At 41.3% G+C, this 18,180-nt stretch overlaps 1 long non-coding RNA gene across 1 annotated transcript in view; it reads right to left on the minus strand.

Annotated features, from left to right (window-relative positions):
• The window catches only part of LOC106147796, a 28,984-nt gene extending 26,639 nt beyond the window's left edge, over window positions 1-2,345 (minus strand). Inside the window, exons 1-2 of the long non-coding RNA XR_001232762.1 lie at window positions 2,271-2,345; window positions 1,470-1,543 (exon numbers count right to left, since the gene is read on the minus strand). This is a non-coding gene — a long non-coding RNA (uncharacterized LOC106147796). The remainder of the gene's footprint in view (window positions 1-1,469; window positions 1,544-2,270) is intronic.
• Window positions 2,346-18,180: the final 15,835 nt, after the last annotated feature.

Genomic DNA, 18,180 nt, shown 5'->3' on the forward strand with positions numbered 1-18,180 from the left:
GGTGTTATTCTGACACCTAGAATTACTGGAATTTACATATATGCAGATTTTAAAAATTCTTCTTTAACCTTCCTAAGACAGACACAAAGTATACCTAGACACTTCACCATTCTCATGTCCAAGAGTTCAATTACAGAAGAGCAACTCTTTAGCTCCCCGATAAATATGAACAGGTCACTTTTTGTAGGAAACCAACTTTGAATCCAGACTTTGAATGTGCTGTGGGGGTTGAGGCATTTAGTGAATCAGTGAATTTTCCTGATGCGTGATGTTCTTATTTCTACTGTTCTTTTGGGTGTGCACTACTCCTCATGAAGTGAATTTTTTAAGCAGTTTTTTAAAAAATAAAAAATGGCTGACTAAATAATAAGAAATACTAGTTCTGGCTAAAGTGGGGAAGCTCAAGGTAAAGAAGGCTTAGGTAGTGATGATTCTCAGGTAAAATTACACATATAGATGTTAAATTAAATTCAGCATTGGCTCAGTTATGCGATGTGAACAACTCCACAGCCATAGTCCATATTCTGCTATTTATACCAAGTATCTTAATTACTTTTGTCTTGTTGCAGAGACAACATACCCAACACCCCAGAGTTAAAAAGGAAAGGTTTATTTAATTCACAGTTCGTAGAGATTTCAGTGCATAATTGGCTGGCTCCAAGGTGAGGTGGCTTGGTAGGGTCGTCATAGTGGAGAAAGAGTTTATACAGCAGAAGACAGCAAAAGGAAAAGGGAGGAGAGCAGAGAGAGAGAGAGAGAGAAGCCTCTTTCTGCCCTTTTATCCTATCCAGACTGCTGGGATTATGGTGGTGCCAATTCAATCAGTGAGCTGATCCAGCAACCACTCACCCTTAATCCCAGCACCCTTACTCCAAGCATTGCACTAGGAATCAGTCACACACTAGATGTCCCTTTGGGGGGACACCTAGATGCAAACCGTAACACCAAGGATCTCTCTACTCCTTGAATTCAGAAGCGTGAGGTTCCTTTCAGAGGCCTTTCTTTATTACTCCCTGAAATGCTGCCAGATTACTTCACACAGTGATGAATGACTCAAGTAATATGAGGATTCAGGATGCGATAACCAGAGAGTCCCAATTTCTTTTTAAACACACTTGGCTGCTCCAGACACAATTGCAAAACATCTTCTGGAAAACTTACAAATCTTGATAGAAGTCTCCCCATGAAAAGCAGACACAAGGGTGATGTCAGTGTCATTTGTTTATTGCTTTGCCATGATTAGTAGTTCTCTATATGTTTCTTGTAGTTGGAAAATCCATTCACTTGTACATCAAAATTTTTTATATGTAGCCACTATGTGTCAGGCACTGGGGATTCTGTAGTGAATGAATACTGAGTAGGGAAAGTCTCTGTTCTCATGAACTTTTACTCTGAGGAAGAAGCCAATAAACAAATAAAATAACTATGGATTGTAAAAGATGAGAGGAAATAAACCAAGGATGTGTTACCAGTTAAGTACAGGACAACCGTTGGTGGGCAAATCAGGAAAAGCCTTCTGAGGAAGTAAGTTCTGAGTTGAGAACTGAAAGAAAAGAATTAGTATGCCAGGAGTTATTTGTTGTTGCTCAAGAAAATTAAGTACATGCAGAAATAGATGATGCTATTCAACATTCTGGGGGTACTGTGTATTAAAGCCATCTACAGATGGATATGGTATATTTAAACACCTTTACATTATGCAGCTGCTTTTTAATGAGATATTTCAGCCCTCAGAATACAGCAAAACAACTGTTTGGGATATAATTTATTGTTCCATTAGCACAATCTATTTTTTAAAAATAGTATTTCTTGTAGCTAGCTGTTTCTGTTACCAGTTTTAAGACTGACTTTGGAACCAAAGTACATCAAGTAACAAAAAGCAATTGTATTTGAATATACTTGGTGCAATGAATGATCTGAAAATAAAATCTAGAAAACAACTCCATTTATAACATCCAAAAGAATAAAATACTTAAGAATAAATTTAACAAAAGAAGTACCAAACTTACACTCTTCAGGCTAAAAAAAAAAGAAAAGAAAAAAAAAATTGGTGAAAGAGATTTTTTTTGGTTTTTCTCCAGTACCTGGAACCGAACTCACGACCTTGCGCTTGCCAGGCAGGCACTTTGCCACTGAGCTAAATCCCCAGCCCCTGGTGAAAGAGATTTTTAGAGGCCCAAACAAATTAAAAGATATCTATGCTCTGTGATCAGAGACTCATTGGTACCATGCTAATAGTGCCCAAACTGAGTTACAAATTCAATACAAACCTCATAAAAAATCCCAGATAGCTTTATTGAAGAAATCTACAAATTGATCATAATATGAAGATGCGAGGGACTCAGAATAACTGAAACAATTTCAACAGAAGAGGCACAAAGTTGAAGGAGTCATACTTCCTGGTTTCAAAACTCACTACATAGTTACAGTGACCAAGAACATGTGGTACCCATGTAATACTGGCCATATACGTCCCTGGACGAGACTCAGGACTCTAGAAATAAATACTCATCTTTCTTATTAGATGACTTTCAAAAGACTGTTAAGATAACTTCAAGGGGGAGAAAGAGTATTTCAATAAATTGTGCTGGGACAACTAAATATACATATGCAAAATAATTAGGTTGGATCACTACCATATACCATACACAAAATTATACATATGCAAAAATTAACTCAGAGGTGCTGGGGATTTAGCTCAGCGGCACAGCATCTGCCTGGCAAGCGTGAGGTCGTGAGTTCAATTCCCAGTACCGGAAAAAAAAAAAAAAATTAACTCAGGATGGACCTAAGATATAAATCTAAAAAAAATCATCAAACCCTTAGAAGAAAACAAGTATAATCTAGTGACATTAGCTCAAGCAATATGTTTTTAGCTATAGCACAAAAACAAAAGGCAAGAAAAGAAAAAATAGATAAACTAGACTTCATCAAAATTAAGAAATTTTGTGCTTCTAAGGACACCACAAAGGCAACACACAGGATGAAAGAAAATATTTTTAAGTCATATATCTGATAAAGGATTTGTATCTAGAATATAGAATATATAAGGTCTCTTATAACTCAATAAAAAGAAAAATCATTCAATTTTTAATGGATAAAGGATAATAAGCATTTCTCCAAAGAGAGTATTAAAAGATCAATAAGTACATGAAAAGTTGCTCAACATAATTAGCCATCAGTGAAATGTAAATCACATCCACAATCACATAGCCCTTCAAACCTACCAAGATGGTTATACTCAAAAAGAGAGTAAGTGTCGGTGAGAGTATTTCTTATTTTCTAAATGGGGAATGAAAACTTTACATGCTGATAGTGGAAATGTAAAATGCCCCAGCTGCTTAGGAGAACTGTCTAACTCTTCCTCAAAAGATTGAACACCAACCTATCTTATGACCCAGCAATTCTACTCTTAGATATATACCAAGAGAAATGAAAACCTATGTCCGCATAAACAGCGCTGCACCAACCCCAACATTATTCACTATAGACAAAAACTGGAAACAACCCAAATATCTATCAGTTGATGAATTAATATATAAAATGCAAGACAGCCACACAATGGAATATTATTTAGCAATAAGGAGAATGAGGTACTGATATATGCTATCGTGTGGATGAACCTTGAAAACATATGCTAGTAAAAGAAGTCAGTCACAAAAGACTGTATATTGTCTGATTGTATTTACATTAAATGTCTAGGAAAATCTATATAGAGAGAAAGTAGATTAGTGGTTGTATTAAGCCTGATTTGAGGGTGTTTGGGAGGAAATAAGAGTGACTGTTTTAACAGCTATAGGGTTTGTCTGGGGGACTGGGAGTGTTGTAAATGTTCTATAATTGTGATGGTTACCCAACTTTGTTAATGTACTAAAACCATGCATTTTAAGTGGGTGAATTTCACGGTGTGTGAATTATATCTTAAAATTTTTATACTAAAAAAGTAACCAAAGACAATACCAGGAAATATCAGTGCTCCTATCATGGATGCTTACACTCAGAAGAGTCACTGAGAATGTAAGTTGATTTATCCATTTCACACTTAGGGACAATCTCTGGGTCATAACACCTGATGCAAGTCTGTTCTTTGGGGCCTTTCATTTAAGGAACATCTACCAAGAACTTCAGTAAATCATTCCAATGGTAACAACTCCCAGGACCAACAGTCTTGCCCAACTTTATGTTAGATTTTAGGCTAATGATTATCAAATCGCCCTTGAGGAAAGCAGATGCATATGTTAATTACCGTGCTTCTTATTTTTCTGAGTATCTTTTCTTCTATTCTAAAACTGATTCTGGTATTAACATACTGTGCCTCTGTTCTATTGGTTTCATTTCAAACTCTGATCTTTACTGCACAGAGCAGAAGTCTCACATTTTAATTTAAGACAAGAGTGATGCTGTACAAAATGAGTTACTTTCACTCTGCTTTCATTTCTCCCCTTGTTATTTCTAAATCAAGATTATCTGATCTTATCAACTTCATGAGAAGCTATGATAAATGAAATCAGACACAAAAGGAAAAGTATTGTTCAATAGTAATAGCATATATTTTTTAAATGATGTAATATTGATTACTACTTTACATTATTGCCAAAGCCAAAAGGTCCTTTCCTTCTTTCCATTAGTGCTTTTAAGTGCCTTCATTTGAACTGTTCTTCACCTAATTCCTTGCTTTAGTATCAGCAGATTTTAAAATACCACATACTTTCTGAAGGTCTGAAACAAGTAACTGGAGGGTGTGTAAAAACAGATTACAAAGATAACGTCTTTTCTGGGGGAAAGCAGCTCCCAGAGAAGATAAAAAAGAGAAGAGAGAATGATAGAAAATGGTATGTGACGTTTTAACTGGGTTCTATCAGTTTATTTCTCTTCTATCCAGAAAATTTATATGGTGACCTGCACTCAGGTTATGTTTTGATAGTAGACTGTTTCAAAAACATCTTCTAGAAAGTTCTGGCTGAGATATCCCTTCACACGGAAAGGTTCCATATGAATAACAGAATAATGATACACTAACACAATGGGAGCTTGACACACTATAAGATAGGCTTTCACCCAAACTATTTTATTTTTTTAATTTTTCTTAATTTTAAAGAGAGTAGTACATGAGACACAAACAAACAAAAAATAGAACAGTAGCAGCATACCAGTATCACAAACATAAACAAATCAAAGCAAGAACATTCAAAGTGATACCGGGTCTCAAGACAAATTAATATAAATCAACAGTGGTTGTTACATTGCATATCGCTATCCTCAACTACATTGCTCAGATTATCAGATGTAAGAATGAAAGATTGCTCAAACCATTAAAGAGAATAAGAAAATAATTCTTCAGTAAGACCTTAGATATAATACAGAGTTTCACTAGACAAGATGGTAGGAGTTCACCATTGCAATTCCATTATATCCAAACTATTTTAATTAGTGCTATTTCACATTTCTGGGCTGATGGGATTTTAGTTTTCTTCAAGCAGTGAAATTTTGGCTTTAAATGAAATTCCATTTCAGCACAATGATTATTGGGTACTATAAAGTACTAGGGGCGTTAAGAAAATGATTCAAATATAACACTCAAGGGTCTCTGCATCCTGTAAGGAGATAAAGGGCACAAATAACTTAGGTACACTATAGTGTAAGAATCTTCTGCATCAGTATTTGCTTAATGATTTCTCAAAGCTTTCCTTCTATTTTTTATGTTCCTCATAGCTCCTAAGAATTTTCATAAAATGTAAAATGTAAAGACAGCCACATGAGGTCTTCTACACAATATCTGCATCATTTCTGCCAGTTTCCTGACCCAATAAAAACCACACTGAAGCACTCCGATGTTTTAGCATTCAAGCTCTTCAATAAATGGTGTCCTCTAAAAGAACAATGAAAGCCAAAAACAAGCAGAGAGATCTTTAACAAGGAAGTCAAAGATCGGTGAAAACAATTCTTTATGGTCTTAAATATCCGGGTGTTTTTAAGAGTCCCTCAACATTTGTTTTTTCCTTTGTATAGCACTTCCAAAAACATACATAATACCAACAGCTTAAAATTTGTAAGTGTCACACACATACACACTGGAGACACTCAGTGATAGATGCTGAACTCCAGCGCCTTTTCTACATATACCGCAGATAAATAGAATGCTCTCAGATCAAACAATGAAGTTCCTCTGTCACAGACATGCAGAAAAATCTTTTCTTTCAGAAGATGTCTCAGTTACTTTTCTCATTGCTGAAACAAAATACCCGACACCCAAAGTTGAAGAAGGAAACATTTATTTCAGCTTACAGTTTATAGAGGTTTCAAGCCATAGTCAGTTGGTTCCAAAGCAGGGTGGCATGGTACAGGGGCTTCGCAGAGAAGAAATGGTTGAGGCAAGCCAGGCAAAAGGCAGCAAAGCAGCAAGCAGCAAAAGCTGACCTTTCTGTCAGGAGACAAAAAGGCTACAAGTCTATTGATTGGTGCCCTCCCAGGGCCAGCATGGGGCTTCCCACAATAACCCAAGTATCGCACTCTTAATCCACCTTCACACACCATAATCCAGCCATCTTCAAAACTCCTCACCTACGATCACGTGAGGCTTTGTGAGAACATTTAGATATAAGGCATAACAGAAGATGATTGCAAAGACTCTTAATACTTTGTCTGTAAATACCATCTATTTTCAGCATATGTTATATCAATTAGATGTTTTCATTTCCCTGTATTACTTCAACTACTTACGCTTAGTATCAGTCCCAGTCTTTGTTTAACCTGAAAGCTTAGTCTTTGATAGGCCAACTAGATGATGCTCATGGGTTAAGTTTGACTATCCAGCAAATCTAGCGAACTTTTAGAAATATTTTTAGTTGCATTAATATGGCAAAAATCTCTGATCTCATATGAATTCACCTATATCTCTTATGGCAGGAAACCTTATTGAAGTTCATATTCAGAACCCCAAAGTAGACATGGGAATCATTTCCAGGAGTAGACATTAAAGGAAATACGGAAAGGCCTGCTTGCATGATATAATCTGAAAGACATACCACTATGTCAGCCAAGACGTAGGACTACCACAGTACAGACTAGGGAGCTGTGTTCTGCTAACCTGACCACAGCTGGATTTAGGTCAATCCATAGCATGGCTAGTGACCTATGACGTGTGTTGACATAGCTAATGGCCTTTGACATGGAGCTACTCAATGAGCCCTTGTCTTGGAAATTTAAACTGAAAAATAGTGTGAGGATAAAGGAATAAGGTCCTCACACTGTTTCTTATGTCTATAGTAGAAACAGGAATGAAAGCATTTATGACAGAGCAGAGAATGAATCAGTACCATCAGAGAACTTAGAACAGAGACTGGTACTTCATAAGCATACCATAAATGCAGTGCTGTCACCCTTCTGAGTATTCGTCTCCTTTAAAAGCTTCTCTGGGAATACATGTACCATGACACATGTGTAATATGCTAAAAAAATGAAAGGAATGAAGAATAACTAATCCTACTAGATATAAAAGGAAAAATTAAGTCCACTTTAATCAAAATCACGTCATCGTCTTTGTCCTTAGAAAAGGCAGTACCTTCCTGCAGTTGTTAGTCTGAGCTGCCCCTCCCCACCTCTTCCTTTCTCAGCTCTCCCACCACCTGTATCACCCATTTGCTGCCTTAAATTCCATCTTTTTGAAATACCTAGAGCTCTGTGTGTTTCCTCACTAAGTTGAGAATGATGCACCACTCTCTCTTCCCACAGTGACCAAAAAAACCTGACAATCTGGTCCACCTGACTGAAATAAGCGCACTGCCCCCCTCAGCATCTCTGAGCCATTGTTCACGCAGTCCCCTCAGCCTGGAATGTCATGCTTTTCTTTGTCAAAAGCTTGCTGAGTCCTAAGGCTCAGCACAAAGCCTATCTCTCCAAGAATCTTTTCATGCCCAGCATGTGCTCCCAGTCCACATTACGGAGCACACGCACTACCCCCATGCATGCAGTGCGGAGTGTTCAGTAAAATACTCCTGGGACATGCAACATCCCCGGGATTAGCCCAAGCAGCTAACACCTTAGTGATCATTAGGCTAGCTTTTTGTTGCTTTTGTACTTCAGAAAGGTGAAAAGTAGACACCGCGTCCTCGAACTCCCATGATCGCCCTGTGTTGTTAGTTTTCCTCCTTTCCCCACTCTCACCCACCTCTCCATTTACACAGCTTTTGTGGCAGGCATTGTAAAAGGCAATACAGTCCAAGTCCTAGCGTGGGCTAGAGCAGGAGCCACATGAGCAGGACTTCTGTTGGTGTCCCTACCCTACTCTAGGCGCCTGGACCGGTACCTGCATCTACAGGGAATCTGTAGGTAAATAAATGACAGTGTTCTGTGCTATGGGCCATGGGCCTAAAATCAGAGGTAGGTGGACACCAGTTCCACCTCTTTCCAATCTCACCTCTTTTCTCTCCTTGTACTCTTTCTCAGATTCTTGGATCCACTAAGATCTTTCTCAGCTCAAGCTTCCTTTAATCTTTATAGCTCAGTTGACATGTTTCTCATTTTTCTCCCTCCCTTGTTTGCTTTTTCCATAATGTTCATTAAAATTCATAATCATTTACTTCATCCCCTCATTAGAATATTCATTCCATCAGAGTTGGGCCCATGTAACCCTAGCACCTATGCCTGGCACATAATAGGTACTCAGTTTTTAAAAAGATTGAGAGGCTATTGCTGAGGGACACTCTTTGCTTCACAGTTTTAATTAAGGTCTGCTGGGTTGTCCACCACTGAAATCCTGGGTCAAACCAGAACATGGAAAATTCCTCACCAGAAATACTCACAGGCTTCTACTTTGCACAGCTGTATTTAGATTAAAAGTGTCTTTGCCCCCACCCTCAGCACAAATGAGACCCGTCCATCACATTAGGGGTCATTCTGTATTATAGCTGTGACTGTGCTATCAGCCAGCCGCTGAATATTTGAACTCATAGTAAAAATATTCCTTGAGGAGTTGTAGAAGATGCTCTCAGGCAGTCTTTCCACGATCTGCATTTGGTGTTGATGTTGAAGACCTTACTAAATGGGGGGCATGGCATCAGTAGCAATTCAAGTATCATTTTCACAGACTTAAAAATTTAGCTTCATGAAGAAATGGTCTCACTAGCAGGTACGCAGAATTCTTTACATCCTAGTCTCATGTTCGGAATCTTTTTTATTCCCACACTTACCTTGCATTTTCAAAGTAAAACTATAAGTTAAAATTTTTACATCTGTTGATTCCATCCAGTACCCATATAAGCCCCTCTAGAGGTAAGGGCTCAGTTCTCCTTCCCTGGGTTATGTGGGTCACATGACAATACCTTTGCAGATGGTCACACAGTTGATGTTCACTAAGCCTTTAGCAAAGGAAGTACTGCTATTTACCAGTCAATGTTTTATCATATGAAGAAAATTAACAAACAATGTCACTTTTATGATTCTGTCAATAATGCACTCTTTTCTGGGAAATAATATTTGCTAGTAAATTACAAAGTTGTTTCTTTTTCTTATTTTTAATGAGCTTTCATTTGCATTCAGTTGCTTTTTAATAGTACATTTTCTCTGCAGTTTGGAGATAAATGGTTCCACATTCTTGCTTCAGTTCAGTGAAGGTTCTTTTTAATGGCAGTGGCGGCCCAAGTTTATAACCATGCACGGCCTGCCTTTGCATATTTAAGCAGATGCATTTGCAGACTCCAACCCATAGAGGTCAGAATTAACAAACTAGAAGTGGCCTCTGGAGTTTTAATCTTCAATTCAAGAACCCTCTGCTCTGTACAATAACCTCTCACCTTTTGTGAGAAAATTGTTTTTTTCCTCCAAGGACTTTTTCACTTCTCTTCATCTGGTGATATGAGAGTACAATTGGATGACAAAAAGAAGATAATGTCAAAATCATCATGAGTAGGCTAATGAGCCTTTTGTATATTGCACAAAAGTGTTCCTGACTTTACAACTTAGATAACTATTTTAGTCTTTCCTAATCTTCCAGCAAAAAGAGTGTTTTCTACTGATTTTCCAACTTAGACCAAATAGGTTCTATATTCACACTGACATAATGTATCTTTTTAGAAATAAATTATTACAACATATGTATTTTTAAAATTATAATTGACAGCTCGATATGGTGGCACACACCTGTAAATCCCAGCACTCGGGAGGCTGAGGCAGTAGGAACACTGAGTTCGAGATCAGCCTGGGCTACAAAGTGAGTTTAAGGCCAACCTGAACTGCATAGAGAAATCCTGTCTCAAAAAGACAAAAAATAAAAATTATAATTGACAAAAAAAGTCTTCAGAAAATCATTTTCACAGAAACACATTTCTATTTGACCTTAGGTCTAAATGATAACAAAGGCGGGGTGGGGGAGAATGAATTGCTTATTGTTTAATGCTTAGGGCATTTAAATTTCAGCTGAATGCCCCCTCAGCACTCTGGGAGTATTGTCCCAGACCTTCTTGCAGCCTGGTTAATGTCACTTTGCCCTGTGGAAGCACATAGAGAAGCAAAGGCCACTGAGCATGGGTGACAAACAAGGCTGAGCACCAGCAGTAACCCAGCTCTCGTCAGAGCCCTTTGGGCACCACCAACATTGTAGACACCTCTAATTATCCATCCACTTCCGTATTCTGCTGTTCAGATTCAATTTTCCAATCTTTCCTTCCTTCCCGTGTCTCACTGTCCTTTGGATTCTTCATCTGATGGTCAACAAACTTCATCACTGTCCTTAACCCACCCAAGAAGCTTCTGCCCTGGATCCTCCTTGTGTAAAGGGAAACTCCACTGTCCCTGAGAGGCCACCTCTCAGCAGCCCTCTGGGAGAAGCTGTCCCACATCTTCAAGCTCTGCTGGTGTGCAAGGCACAAAGCCAGGGTTACCTGCTTGCACTTCCACACCATTCCTTCTTCCTTCAGTCATTCGCGCCTCTGACCTCACTCCACATATGTCACCACCCCCCTGTGGAGAACTTCGTTCTCCTGCTGTGAGCCACAGTCTCACAGTATCTTTAGCTCTCACAACCACAACTTGAGCTGAGCGACTTTCCTGAATGGCCTCACCTCTGAAATCTAGACTCCAAAGCCCACTCACACCCACCACATCCTGTTCTTTCAGATGACAGTGCAGCCACCAACCCAGCCATCAAACCTATTTTGTGACCCTTCACTCTTTTCCGCACTGGGCTCTGCTTAGTCAATTCAGACCTGTGGCTCTCACCTTCTTAGTGTCTCCAGTTCCTCACCCATGTGGACTCCTTCTCTCTGCTCTTCCCCATTCTGTTTTCACATTACAAACTCTTGCTGCAGAACCTCCTCTACTCCCGAGGCTTCCACTGCTACTAAAAAGCTGACGATTCCTGAATCTTAGCTCCAGCCAGGTCTTTCCCCTAAATTCCAGAGCCCCATAGCTGAGTGTCTATTGGACATTTCCACGAGCACTTCAAGCTCAGCTTGTCCAAAAGGAGTTACTCATCTCTCCCCCCCAGTGGGAGTGGGAAATGTGATCCCCCTCGAGTATCCTTCATCTGCGTGAGTGGTGCCTCATCTACACAGTCCTTCAAACTGAAAACCCAGAGTCCTTCTTTATCCTCCTCATTCTTTCAGTCCCCAAGTTCAGCCAGTTGGACTCAGTCCTGTCTGTGGACTGCTGCATGCCTTCCAGATGGAGCTGATTCATCTCTTACTTGAATGCACTATCAGTTGGGAGTCTTTGGTTGTGACCAGAAACTAGTCCTGGCTAGTTTGTGTTACATATGTATGTGGGGATGTATATGTGGTCAGAAGGATAAGAAGATACTGGATGGTTTCCTAAAATTGAAGAAAAACCAGCTAGATCTTTAGAAGGATAGGAGCCAAAGACTTGTGGAGGTGGGAAACCTTCTAAGGTACACCATTAGCTAACTTAGCTCCAGTGATTTTGTGCCCCTGTGTCCCTGCTAACCAACTCCCTTGCTTAACCCCTCCCTTGCCACTCTGACAATTCCCAAATCTCTTATTCCATCACAGCCAATAATCTCTTTTTCTAAAATAGAAATCCAATTATATCTCTCTCCTGCTTAAAATTCTTCAATGGCTAATCAGAGCTTTCAGAATAAAATCTCTAAATTTTCAGCTCTGATAAATTGCCTTCTTTCGGCTTCATCCATGCCAACACATCTGCCTTCCCTCCCTCCACCTCACTCTTGTCCTTGGGTCCTATGTAACTACATTGAATTCCCTGCATATTCAAGAATCCCTCAAGTTCTGGTCCCTGTATCAATGACAGTGGCCCTGGCAGAAATCTCACTTGAGATGTTTAAATGTAGAACTCCTGAATGAAAGAACCCCTTCCAGAGGTGCAGGAAGGGTTAAGTGAATTAAGAATGGAAGGTGGAGAACCCAGAGGCCAACAATGGTGAAAAGTCTTTACCATCCTAGAACTGAAAAGACAAGGGGAGAAAATAGTATCACAGTCCAAGAAGAGCTGGGGTCATGGAGGGCCTGGTCAACCATTGGAAGTGGAATTGTTGGGACAGCAGCTAACATCAAAGGATTCAAACGCCCACCCCTACGTCAAGTCTATTTTGTATGATGTTTCATGGTGGGATTTTTCACACAGTTGTAGCGGTTTGCTCACTTGTCTGGTTTCTACATAAGCCTACAAGCTTCCAGAGCACAAAGGCTCTCCTAGCCTCAGCATCCCAAAGCGTAAACAGCATGGTCTCTGGCACAGACATCACTCAACACATACTGGCTAAATTAACAAAAAAATAATTAACTTCCACATTTTTCAAGGTAGAATCTGAACTTAATGGTTTATAAGCAACATAAGAAAAGTGAAGTGAGCGTGTTATGTAGGGTTTGGGGAAATGCTTACTGAAATATAAAGGCTTCCACTGTGTTTGACTCATTCTGTCTCCTAGATTAGATATCCCCTCTCAGAAAAAAATCGTTATGAAAGTAAATGACAACACTGGCTTTTCATAGAAACAATGAGCAAGAATCCCACATTAACATAAAGCAGAAGGTGAGGCATAGTATATGTCTTCTCTTATGCAAGAAAGGAAGACTCTATAAATACTAATATGATTCCCCAAAGAAGAAGAAAATTGTAGCAAAGAGAGGGGAAAATCGAGCTTAACTGAAAATAAATAGGCCTTGCTGGGCCCTAAACGTGGTGCACCAATGTAACAGTGAGATGTCCCATTAGAAAAAAAAAGTAGGTCAGCTCTCTGAAGGTAAATAAAGACTTAATGGATGAAAGTGGAGATATAGATAGTAGCCAGCTCCTAGACCTGCAAAATTTACTGCAATGTGATTAATTTATCTTTAAAAATGTGGAACTTTGGACATTGCATAGAGTGTCAACAATCAATACCTGATCATCTCTGGAATACAGACAAGGTTGAGTTCATGTCAGCTGCCAGGTCCACGTACCGGGCAGCCCCTGAACCAACATGAATTCACTAAGATATAAGAAATGTTAGGACAGGCTGCTGGCTCCTGGATGTACCCTATACCAATCTAGTCTCTGACTTGAATTTTTATAGTGTACTCTAAAACAGTATATTTTCTTATGAAAAATTCAGAATCATAGTTCAAGATCAAAATTTAAAGGAGAACCCCTTTGATGAGATAACCACTGTGATTCTACATTTCCTCCTCTGCAAAACGGAGATGATAACACTCACTGTGCCAGCTTTGCATCTGTTATGACAACCAAATGTATGAAAACACACTCTGCAAACATGGAAATGACAGGAGATGCGAGCGTCGCGTGATCCAGGTTGCTGCCTGCAGCTTTAGCTCAGAAGGGAGTTGCGCACTGAGTGTCGACCCCTCGTTTTCTTTTTTAATCAGAACAAAAGGTTAAAATTTCTGGTTAGTGTAATAAAATGAAAAATGGTTCAGAGCAGCAGGAAAATTTCAGGCAATCTAAGCAGGGGAAGTCTCAGGTCAGGCCAGGAGGGAAACTTGGAAAAACGGAGACAGGGAAAGGAAGAGGAAGGCAAATATGCAGCTTAAAAAGGAAAAAGAACCACAAAGCTCAGCGAACTTTGGCTCCTTTTCCAAAGGCAACAGTCCATCCCTGAGCTCAGTGCCCCTGCCAAGAGGAAGAAGGAGAGTTTTACAAAGAAAAGCATCTTTGGTGGCAGTGGGGGTGGCAAGGAGCGGTGGGTTGTGTGTCTGAAAATCAAGGGAAGACAAATTACTTGCACTGAGTCTGGAAAGAAACAGTAAGAGGAAAGAGGCTAACTGCCTGAACCTGGGCTAAAGTAAATTCCGTCAGACATGATTGAATATACACAATGCAGAGAGCAAAAGCAGAAGCTCACAGTCACACATGGGCAGGCTCACCCAGAAGCCAAGACACCAAAGTACGCACGCGCGAGTTTGCCTGGAGGGGCTGGATGAAGGGACGCAGCCTGGGCCCAACTGGTAGAACTGCAAAGCTGACAATGCTGCAAAGCACTGGAGGGAGACGCACAGATGAAACATGAGCAGAACCCAAACAACTATAAGTCAGAACACATGTGTCCAACTCTCAGTTGTAGCATGTGAAAGTCCAGACTGTCTGCTCATTCATTTCACCTGCATGATCTATGGTTCTCTACAAAACATGGCTGCCGTTCATCACTGCTGTGAGAATCAAAAGAGCATGTCATGAATGGAAAAGAGGTTAATAAATGATTGCTGTTTGATATAAAATCCCACAAAGCCCACAATCCTTCCTGCTAAACACGTGTAGAGCTTAGAACAGACCTGGTCCAGGCCTCTGTCCTGATCACCCATGGAGTCCACTAGGTTCTTTCTAGCCAGCCTGGGCTCATCGTGGCCACAGTGAAGTGAGGACACTAACCAGGCCTGTGTTTCTCTCTCCTTCGTCTCTTTTCTCAGCAGCCTGCCCAGCAATAGCAAAATGCAAACCCTCCAGGCTCCTAACACCCCACCCGCTCCCTCTGCTGAAGTTCATCAGCTCCCTGCTTCCCTATAAATGGCATAACTCATGGAAGCCAGGCCTGCAGAGGATCCGCTACACATACCACCTCTACCTCTGAGAGTGAGGTGCTGCTCCTTTATCCTGCTGTTGCAGCACAAAAGCCTACCTCAGCAAGAGGACTTCACTACACCGGCTACACAAGCACCTCAGGCCCACAGGGAACTTTGGAGACCCTCTGGGAGCTCTCTGGGGGCACCACGGCAGCTGGGGTGTTAGATGGGTCTTGGAGAAGGCCAAGTCCTGTCTTGCATTCCCTCCCTTCCCACCTGAGTTGCAGCCCTTGGCTTGTGTATTGCCATCGGCCCTACCCAAGCGAGGCACCCAGGCCTTGGCCTCCTGCATCCCCAGTGCACCAACATGTCCCCCACCAGCTGCAGCTTTCCTTGGTCTCCTGCTCTCCACTTTTCTAGCCCAAATAGGAGCCCAGGATTCCAATGAATTCAGTGATGCAGAGCTCATTTGTTTTCTTTCCTTCTTCATCTTTCTTCTCTGGAAAAAAAAATTTTCACTCCCTGTACCGTTCTGTTTGGCAGCAGTGCTTGTAAGGTTTGCTCTCTGACACGTTTACCCCTGGCTCCACGGTACTGATTCCCCTGGGACAGAGATGTTTAGGCACTCAGGAGAAAAGGGGGACTGGAGACCACATCACAGAATGAATGTCTTTGGCACTTCACAATTTACAATCCCCTTTCATAAATACCTGGTTTTATTGGAGCCTCACAGTCACCACATAAAGCAAGTTGTTCAGATTAAAAATTCATGAAGATCCAATACCTTGCTCATCAAATATCAGGCTGACTAGAGATGGCCCTGAAGCCTGAACTCGCTCCTGGGAGTTGCACTCATGTGGGTTCTTCAGTCTGCTCAGGCCCATTCCCACATACCTCTAAAATGCTCGTGTTCTTCAGATTCTGGGTGTGACCTGTGCTGACCACTCTATTTTAAATCACACACACACACACACACACACACACACACACACACACACACGACCCTCGACACTTCTTCTCCCCTTACCTTGCTTTACTTTCTCTTTCTCTTTCCATCACACTAAATACCTTTTAACCTAGGGCATAATTTACTTGTATGCTACTTTTCTTTCATGCTTTCTGTTTCTCCCCAGCTAGAAAATAAGCTCCCTTGGGGTGGATATCTTCATTTCATTACTGCTATAGCCCAAGCACCCAGAAGAGCCCCTTCCATGTTGCCCTACTCCGTAAACACTTGTAGAGTAAAAAAATGAACTGATGAATTTGCACTGGACTTTGGAAGTCTCTAATCTGCCAGACACCCAGAAACCCATTCCTTCAACACCCTTCCAGAGCCCTCTGGGGTGCCTGCTCTGACCTCAGCACCTCTGCCATCATGGAGGCCTTTTTCAAAGTCCTTTCTGCCTGTAACCAAGCCTGGCTTTTTGGCTTGAGCCTCACTCGCCTGCAGTCAGCTCAGAGGGGGCAGTTTAAGGTCCAGTCTAGAGTGGCCCCTTCTCTGACCACTCTGTCTACATTGTACCACCCTGACTGTGCCACTGTTTTCTTTTTCTAGACCTTCCCTCCCTTCTTTTCTACAAATCTCTTAAGCACAAAGACAGGTATTCAGTGAATGTCTGAGGAACAGCAGGAAAGCTGGAAAGATGAGGGGATGGGAGGCATCAAGAAGATCTGGATTTCCCCTTTTTCTAACTCCAAATCTTTTTGCTGTATTCAGCTGCATAGGAGGAAATTATTCTTCAGTTGAGGCCTGGAGTCCTCTTATTCTGTTTTAGACAATGAGCCTAGGTTGAGAAGATGCAGGAGTTCTCAATACTGAAGAAGCAATGGGAAAAGATGTATCTGACCGTGGAACCTGGGTGGCAGAGGAGCTGGTCAGCAAGAGACAGGAATGTCTGATGCCAAGTCCAACCCTATTAGGCATTCACAGTGGCTAATGCAACATTCATTCTATGTATACAGGATGATAACCAGAAAGCTAAAGTTTCCATCATCTCCCAGATTTTCCGAATAAAGCCAATTATATCCATCCAGTTGCAGCAAATGCAATTGTCTTTCCCTCGCATTCAGAATGGCAAATTTGCTCCAGCCTTTGCTAAATGCCAACGTTCCACTAAAGACTTAAATGCATCCGCTGGTCCACCTCGCCCCATAGCCACATAACGGAGCTCATCTTGCTCCCCTGTTGTAGATGAAGAACCTGTCCAGCATGCAGCGGAGTGTGGATTAAAGAGCAGACAGTCTGTTCCAAAGCCTGCAGGCCTCGCCTCCATATTTACTGCTTCTCTTCACAGCATAGGAGAGCAACTCTACAACATTCACTTGACAAAGATAACTCAGCATTTCTATGCTCGGACCTAACCTGTGACTAATTTTCGAAGTTTGCTCCTCAATTATCAATCCTAGCTCACAGCAGTCAGTAGAGATATGTTTAAATGGGGTTGCTGGGGGTGTAGCTCAGTAGCAGAGCTCTGGGCTAGCATGCATGAGGTCCTAGGTTCCATCCCCAATCCTGGGGGTGGGAGTTGCCAATAACTGCCTATCTAAGGCAAAGGAAAACTGTGTTTTTATCCCTATTGTGTGAAAATGAGAAAAGCCTCACAATTTCAGCAGCCCAAGTGCTCATCAGGTGCTTTCTCTGCTTTGGGGCTCTTCCGGACCCACCTGCTGTACAGAAAGTTCCGTAACTGCAGGCGCTTTTCCTTGGGGAAGATTTTTTACATTGGAAACATCTCTCAATGCATCACTTACATCTCCTTTCCCCAAAGAGGACTTTATTCAGATCTGCTCTGTTCTCCTTCACAGGGAAATTGCATTTGAATGGAAGCGTAAGTACCACCTGCACCGCCTTGGTGCCTGCGCACTGTTACCTCTGGAGCAGAGTCCTGAGAGGGTGTGGTGGCGGTGCAGCCTTCCGAACATGTTCACAGCAGATTCATGGCTGGGGGAATTCTTTAAGACTCACTTGACTGTTCTCCGAAATCGTGATCTTCCACAAAGAGGACACTGTCCAACTCTGTCCTCTTCTACAGATCTGGGCAGTATGCAAAACAGGAAGTCATACAAGTATAGTCATGCCACCACCTGTGTTTGAATCAGTGAGGGTACCTGTTAAGAATTCAGAGTGCTAGGCCCCATCTCACAGCTACAGCTAGGGTCTGAATATCCCCCCACACTTCATGTTAGAAGCGACCTCCAGTGATATAGGAGGTAG

Source organism: Chinchilla lanigera, unplaced genomic scaffold (assembly GCF_000276665.1).
Source record: "Chinchilla lanigera isolate Chin_1 unplaced genomic scaffold, ChiLan1.0 scaffold00009, whole genome shotgun sequence".
NCBI classification, from domain to species: Eukaryota; Metazoa; Chordata; class Mammalia; order Rodentia; family Chinchillidae; genus Chinchilla; species Chinchilla lanigera.